The sequence below is a fragment of the Scylla paramamosain genome, chromosome 4 (assembly GCF_035594125.1).
Source record: "Scylla paramamosain isolate STU-SP2022 chromosome 4, ASM3559412v1, whole genome shotgun sequence".
NCBI lineage: Eukaryota > Metazoa > Arthropoda > Malacostraca > Decapoda > Portunidae > Scylla > Scylla paramamosain.
Window position 1 is genome coordinate 19,274,527 of NC_087154.1, and position 7,500 is coordinate 19,282,026.

At 39.0% G+C, this 7,500-nt stretch overlaps 1 long non-coding RNA gene across 4 annotated transcripts in view; it reads left to right on the forward strand.

Moving 5' to 3' along the window:
- Window positions 1–7,500, forward strand: part of LOC135099792 (uncharacterized) — a 101,302-nt gene that overhangs the window by 77,289 nt on the left and 16,513 nt on the right. For 2 of the 4 annotated variants that reach the window (XR_010268385.1, XR_010268381.1), the window contains one exon: window positions 1–20. This exon is cut by the window's left edge and continues 358 nt beyond it. The exons of 1 other annotated variant lie outside the window; for it this stretch is intronic. This is a non-coding gene — a long non-coding RNA (uncharacterized LOC135099792). Of the gene's footprint in view, window positions 21–791; window positions 1,225–7,500 lie in introns of those variants that run through there. One more of the 4 variants, XR_010268382.1, reaches the window with a different exon arrangement.

Here is a 7,500-nt window from a genome sequence, read left to right on the forward strand (position 1 = left end):
TCTCTCTCTCTCTCTCTCTCTCTCTCTCTCTCTCTCTGTATATATATATATATATATATATATATATATATATATATATATATATATATATATATATATATATATATATATATATATATATATATATATATATATATATATATATATATATATATATATATATATATATATATATAATACACACACACATAAGGTAGTAATTCGAACGCCAATCGTTACGGAAAATAAATTTTTCCATGTCACCTATGTGTGTGTGTGTGTGTGTGTGTGTGTGTGTGTCTAGCGTAAGGGAAGCAAAATGGTGAAGGCTGAGCAAGCACAAGGCTGACTTTCACGACCGTAATGGCTAGACGAGGTCGACGTCATCACTGTTGGCAGCCTCCTCTTTTCGTAACAGAAACCATCTATCAAACTGTGACCACTGTCCATATGTAGGTATGATTTTTATTATTTTACTGTATTCGTTTCTGTTATCTTGCATTTTTCCTTTAGTCTTTCGTCAACCATGCATTTAGTCTTCATCTAGAGAAAATACACCCATCGTCCTCTTGTCTGTGTTGTGCTTTGTGTTCACTTTACGAAGGATGAGTCTGGATAGACTAGAGCGGGAAGAGGCGAGGGGAGTCGAGGAACAGCGAGGGGGACAGGCCGGGCGCTGGGCTGAACACGATGGCCTGGCAGGGTTGGGACACTCGATGCCAGAATAAGGTTAGGCTACCCTTGCGCAAATCCATTACCACATTCCCTCAAGATGTAAGAAGGCCTAAATCTTGTCCTCCCCTCTGTCACAGCCTCCACCACCATCATCACTACCGCCACTTCTTTGGTATCTCCACCTTGACTACTGTAACTATAACCATCACCAACGCCGCCGCCGTTTTCACCACCACCGCTATCTCCGCCAACACCACCACCACCACCGCCACCACCACTATCACCACCACCTCCTCCACCGCCGCCTCCGCTATCTCCACCATCACCAGCTTCTCGGATAGCAAACAGGTCTACTGGGCTTCTTGTGTAATGGCTTCCCGTACCTTAGCTCCGACTCACGTAATCCTCCTCCAAACTGGTCCTCCTCTTCCTCTCTCTCTCTCTCTCTCTCTCTCTCTCTCTCTCTCTCTCTCTCTCTCTCTCTCTCTCTCTCTCTCTCTCTCTCTCTCTCTCTCTCTCACACCAAACACACACACACACACACACACACACACACACACACACACAGACGCGTGCGCGCATTTTATATATATATATATATATATATATATATATATATATATATATATATATATATATATATATATATATATATATATATATATATATATATATATATATATATATATATATTTATATATATATGAGAGAGAGAGAGAGAGAGAGAGAGAGAGAGAGAGAGAGAGAGAGAGAGAGAGAGAGAGAGAGAGAGAGAGGTTTCTTAATGTCCTCATCCTCCTCCGTTGCCGACAACGTACGAGTAAGAAAGCTGGTTACTTGACAGCGCCTGCTTACAAGTACTAATCTCTCTCTTCTCTCTCTCTCTCTCTCTCTCTCTCTCTCTCTCTCTCTCTCTCTCTCTCTCTCTCTCTCTCTCTCTATCTATCTCTTCTAGTTTTCTCGTCTCCTTTTTTTCTTTTTTTTTTTTACCAGCATATGTAAATTCTTTGAAGGAAAACGCATTTCCTTATTTCATTAAAGCTATGATTAGCTCATAAAACTTGCAAGATGAAGGGTCATGAATATTTAGTGACCCGACTCTGAAGTGAACAGTGACTGACGCAGTGATTCGGTGTGTCTTGCATATTGGATGAATGAATCTGCTAAGTAATTAAGATTCGTAATGGCAGAGCTGTGGAGGGGCTGACGTTGAGGGTGTGACATTTGGCAGTATTAGAAGGGGTGTTGGCAGCTGGTGTGGTTGATGGTAGTAGTATTGGTCGTGGCGAAAGAGAAGACTTGTCTCTGGTGTCGAACTGTTGTGGTAAGATTTGTTCCCTTTTTCATAGGAGTTCATTATGCCTAACGCTGTCACGTCTTATGCCTTAAGCCTTCTTTAAGTCTGCCACAACACTCACTTGTTAATATACCATATAATGAACTGATTTTTCGTACCGAAGTCCACAGTGTATGCCAATCAGGACACAAATTTTATGGTTTCCTGCAGACCAATGAATGCCAGTTTGTTGCTCAAATCACTAAACAGTTTCTTACGTGTCACTTTTGTGTCAGTGATTGAGTCTTGCGACAAGTGTGCTGAATACTTTATCTTGTCTTGTTTGTCTTAATGTTGTGAGAAGTACAAGAGGAAAGGAATCCTGAACCACATTTTGGTTTTATTTCCATAATCTTGGTATTATTTTGTACCTTGCGCCTATGACTGAGAGAAATGTGGTGAAATGTTGTAACCTGCTTTGCCGGAGATTTTTTTTTTCTTTTGAGAAGCCGTTTTCTTTTATTTATCAATCTGGAGGATCTTAGTTCTTTACCATTGCTCTACTAATGCACTGTTCCTCTGGCGAATAGTATGTCTTCCAGCAGAAGAACAGGGTTCCTATTTCTAAGTGCCATGATGATATTAACACTTGTCAGTATGTTTCTGTTTACACGGCAGTTTCACCTCATGCTCATTCTGGCTTCTCCCCCTGTTGCCTGCAAAACGGTGATTCATAAGGTTGTGTATTTTTCTATTTTTTTCAAATTAATTTCAATTTTTCTCCAAATATCTTGAAAAAAAAGTCATCTCGTTTATTTAGGGTACAATGTTTTCTCCATATACGAATGCAAGCATGGAAGATTTCAAATTAAACTTTATTATACGAGTAAGTTTGGAATACCCATAACTTGTTTTTGTACCATTTATCTGAATGCCGGTATAAACCTATTCCCTATAGAGCTAGGAACCAGTGTTTGATCTTCTAACCTACAGAGTCTTCATCGTGTTGAATTTGTGTTCAGATACTGCGCAGGTCACTCTTGGTCCTGTTTTGTGGTGTTCATTACAATGTTCCCAAAATACGCTAGTCACTTACGTTTTCTGAATCTTATGTCTTGCTTCGGGAATTACATTGTGCTATTCACCGTTCCTTTTTCATTGTTACACCATGTAAGAATGCTATTTATCTGCCTTGTTTTTATTCACCTGTTTTGTATGGAAAGAGTTAGTTCAGCATATATCTCCCTATAATGATAATATGGTTAAAAATAAAAATAAGAAGAAAAAATAACAGCAATGAAAATTGTAGTAGTACTAGAAGAAGCAGTACTACTACTACTACTACTAGTAGTAGTAGTAGTATTACTAGTAGTAGTAGTAGTAGTAGTAGTAGTAGTAGTAGTAGTAGTGGTAGTAGTAGTAGTAGTAGTAGTAGTTTTAGTACCAATAGTAGTAGTAGTAGTAGTAGTAGTAGTAGTAGTAGTAGTAGTAGTAGTTGTTGTTGTTGTAGTAGTAGTAGTTGTAGTAGTAGTAGTAGTAGTTGTTGTTGTTGTTGTTGTTGTTATTGTTGTTGTAACAGCAGCAGCAGCGACATCAGTAGTAGTAGTAGTAGTAGTAGTAGTAGTAGTAGTAGTAGCAGTAGTAGTAGTAGTGGTAGTAACATAATAACTACTTGTACTACTGTTGCTTATGTTATTGCCGTTTCTGTTGTTGATGCTACTAATGATATTACTGTTGCTGTCCTTGCTGCTGCTTGTGTTTTTTTTTTTTTTTCAGAGTAAACAGTTCCATTACTTAGGCCATAAACCTTTACATTTTGTTTGCCAGAAATGGTAATGCTGTGTGTGTGTGTGTGTGTGTGTGTGTGTGTGTGTGTGTGTGTGTGTGTGTGTGTGTGTGTGTGTAACTCCACATATCTGATTACGAGTAATTGTTAGTGTGATGTATTGCGTGTCGCTGCTGCTAACATCATAGTTGTCATCCTCGTTGTCGTCGTGAAAGCAGCAGCAGCAGCAGCAGCAACTCAGTATATGCGTGAAGTGTTAAGTATTTGGTGCTTAATATTACTATTGATCCTGTATTGCAAGGTTCCTAAGGCTGCCATGAAGAGTTAGGAGGGAAAGCACGGCAGTACCATATTTACGTGTGACCCTCGTCCCTTCATCCTCCCCTCCTTCCTCTTCTTCCATGTGTTTCAGGCTTGGATGGTGGGCTGCGTTTGTCTTCCTGTACACTTATGTATATCTGTATTGGTGGATGTATGTTAGTAGGTATGTTTGTGTGTGTCCTCCTTATTTTGTTAGTAGTAGTAGTAGTAGTAGTAGTAGTAGTAGTAGTAGTAGTAGTTGTTGTTGTTGTTGTTGTTGTTGTTGTTGTTGTTGTTGCTGTTGCTGTTGCTGTTGTTGTTGTTGGTGCTGCTGTTTTTGTTGTTATTGTTGTTGTTGGTTGTGGTGGTGTTGGGTTGGTAGTCTTGGTCGCGTTGATATTTGTGGTGGTGTTAACTGTCCAGATCATTGTCTTATAGGAGAAAAGTAGAAAGAGAAACAAGTGATTGAATCCTGTGATGATGACTGTTATTCTCGACTTTCACACAAATGAGTAACGGTGGTGGTTGTGAGTAATTTTTATCTGGTAATCTGCTTCCTGTGCCCTTTCTCACCCTTCATATCTCAATGACATTAAACAGCATTTGCAATCTCTCTCTCTCTCTCTCTCTCTCTCTCTCTCTCTCTCTCTCTCTCTCTCTCTCTCTCTCTCTCTCTCTCTCTCTCTCTCTCTCTCTCTCTCTCTCTCTCATTACACTATGCTAGAAGGGTTTTCACACATCTGTGACTCTCTCAGCATCACGAAGGTCATGCACATAAAGACCAGCCGCGCCACACAGTTCCCATCACATTCCCCTTATTTCCAGACGACTCCACCATCAATATCCTCATTATTAGTTTCTGCAACATTCGAGAAAGGAACTCTGATTTATTATCTCTTACTCACCACTTCTTCTCTAACTATAAACCTATCCTCACTGAGGCACTTGTTTGCGTGTAAGTCTTGCCTTATCTTTGTCTTTCTTGACTTGTCATTTGAAAGGTGGATATTATTATGTGCACGACACTTAACATCAAGATCTTTCGCATTCAGGTCACATTACAATTGTCAGATTTGAACAAAGTGTAGCACGTTGTAGTCCATCATCTCGTATGAAGGAAGAAAAACGGCCAATCAGAACATCTCAGAAGGCAAGTTGACTGTAGATCTCAGTGTTTCGCTACCTACTTTTTTGAGAACACGATTTTTTTTTACTATTTATTTGTTTCCTTAGGATTGTTCTTTAGCCATAGGCAGACAATAGTGAAATTGGAAAACAGTTTGGCTTGACAAGTCTCCACGCCACTAAGAGATAATCAAAAAACGTGTTGAAGTGTGTTCAGTAAACGTGAATTTGGATTATCTTATCTCACCTTGATTTTTTTTTCTTTCATGAATTACTTTCATGAATTACAGTGACAAGTCAATAACTGTTGCATATAAACCATATGTACGCATTTATTTCTGCCGCCTTTTCTCCTTCATGAATACATGAAATTATTTGATCTTGCTATCATTATTGCACTGTCATTCTATAATCTTCAGTTATCAAGCTGCTTTATTTACCTTTCCTTACGTCAAAGGCAATGTATAGCAGTCAAATGTAGTTAACACTATCTGTTCTTCGTATATATATATATATATATATATATATATATATATATATATATATATATATATATATATATATATATATATATATATATATATATATATATATATATATATATATATATATATCATCTGTATCCTTTCACTGAGTATCCCAAATTAACTTACTCCGTAGACAAGAATAAGGAAAGCGAATAGTATCAGTACCATGTATAACTTCAAATTTTCCTGTTCAGATTGTTAATTTATATCATTTATGTTAATTTATATAATTTATTTATTTATTTTATCCTTCATCGCTCAAAATAGTACTCGTGTGTATTTTACATTTGTTTTGTCATTCTTCTGCATATTTATTATATAAAATCTCCTGCGCTATCTTTTCTCTCTCACCATCTCCATTTTCTCATAACTCTACTCACTCGTTTCTCCTTCTCCTCCACCTCCGCCTCGCAGCAGCGCAAGGCTCCTCCTACTTCCCTGCCCCTCCCACTTGAATACCTGTGGCTCGGTACTATCAATTAATCAAGCCTTTACCTACCCATATTTTGCCCTGGGGCCGCGGTCAGGTTGGTTTCTGCTGAGCAGGGGAGAGGAGGAGAGGAAGAGACAGGAAGCATGTAGGGAAGAGTGGAAAAAAAGAGAGGAAGAAAGAAAACAGAGGGGTTAGGGAAGGTGTGAAGTGGCAGAATTATAGGAAAATTGAATACAGACAGAGAGAGAGAGAGAGAGAGAGAGAGAGAGAGAGAGAGAGAGAGAGAGAGAGAGAGAGAGAGAGAGAGAGAGAGAGAGAGAGAGAGAGATTTATTGCTGCATATTTATAAATTTAGCACAGGGACTTCACGCACGACAGCCTGAAATCGTAACGCGAGTTGTGGAGGTAAAGGTTATGGCGAAAGGTTATACAGACTGGCCTCTCACTCACTCACTCACTCACTCACTCACTCTTTCACTTTTTTAATCTCAATTTTGCAAGTAAGTTAGTACTCATTCACTCGCTCTCTTAATCATTTCTTAATTTCACTCGCATACTGGCTTCTTAATCCCGCTCATTCGCTTCTTTCATATCTCACTTTTACTGGCCAGTCATTATCCACAAATTTTTTCATTCATTAATTTCTTTATCTCATCTGTATGGACCAGTCATCCTTCACTCCACTGCTTACTCACTCGTTTCCTGACTCATTCAGTTTCACTTTAAAGGGCAGTCGTGACTCTTTTCATCCCTCACTAACTCATTCATTTTCCCCTTTACGGATAGTTATATTATTCCCTTCTCTCTCTCTCTCTCTCTCTCTCTCTCTCTCTCTCTCTCTCTCTCTCTCTCTCTCTCTCTCTCTCTCTCTCTCTCTCTCTCTCTCTCTCTCTCTCTCTCTCTCTCTCTCTCTCTCTCTCTCTCTCTCTCTCTCTCTGTTATTTACTAACACATTCATTTTCAACATCGCAGACTACCGCCCAACACTAACGCCTCACTGACTCACTGACTGACTGACTCATTCATTCACTCACTCACTCACTCACTCACTCACTCACTCACTCACTCACTCACTTACTCACTCGACAGCGACCTCAACATGCAGATTTATCGTTTGGTTTAACATGAGAGAGAGAGAGAGAGAGAGAGAGAGAGAGAGAGAGAGAGAGAGAGAGAGAGAGAGAGAGAGAGAGTGTACAAGAAGCGCCCGTGTCAGGCAGCCGTGTCACCTAAGCATTGAGTGCCGTCCCATCCTGCACGCCCATCCGACCATTCTGCGTGGCTTCATTGCTGTGTGCTGGTGAGTTGTGCACTGTGACCATTGATATATATATATATATATATATATATATATATATATATATATATATATATATATATATATATATATATATATATA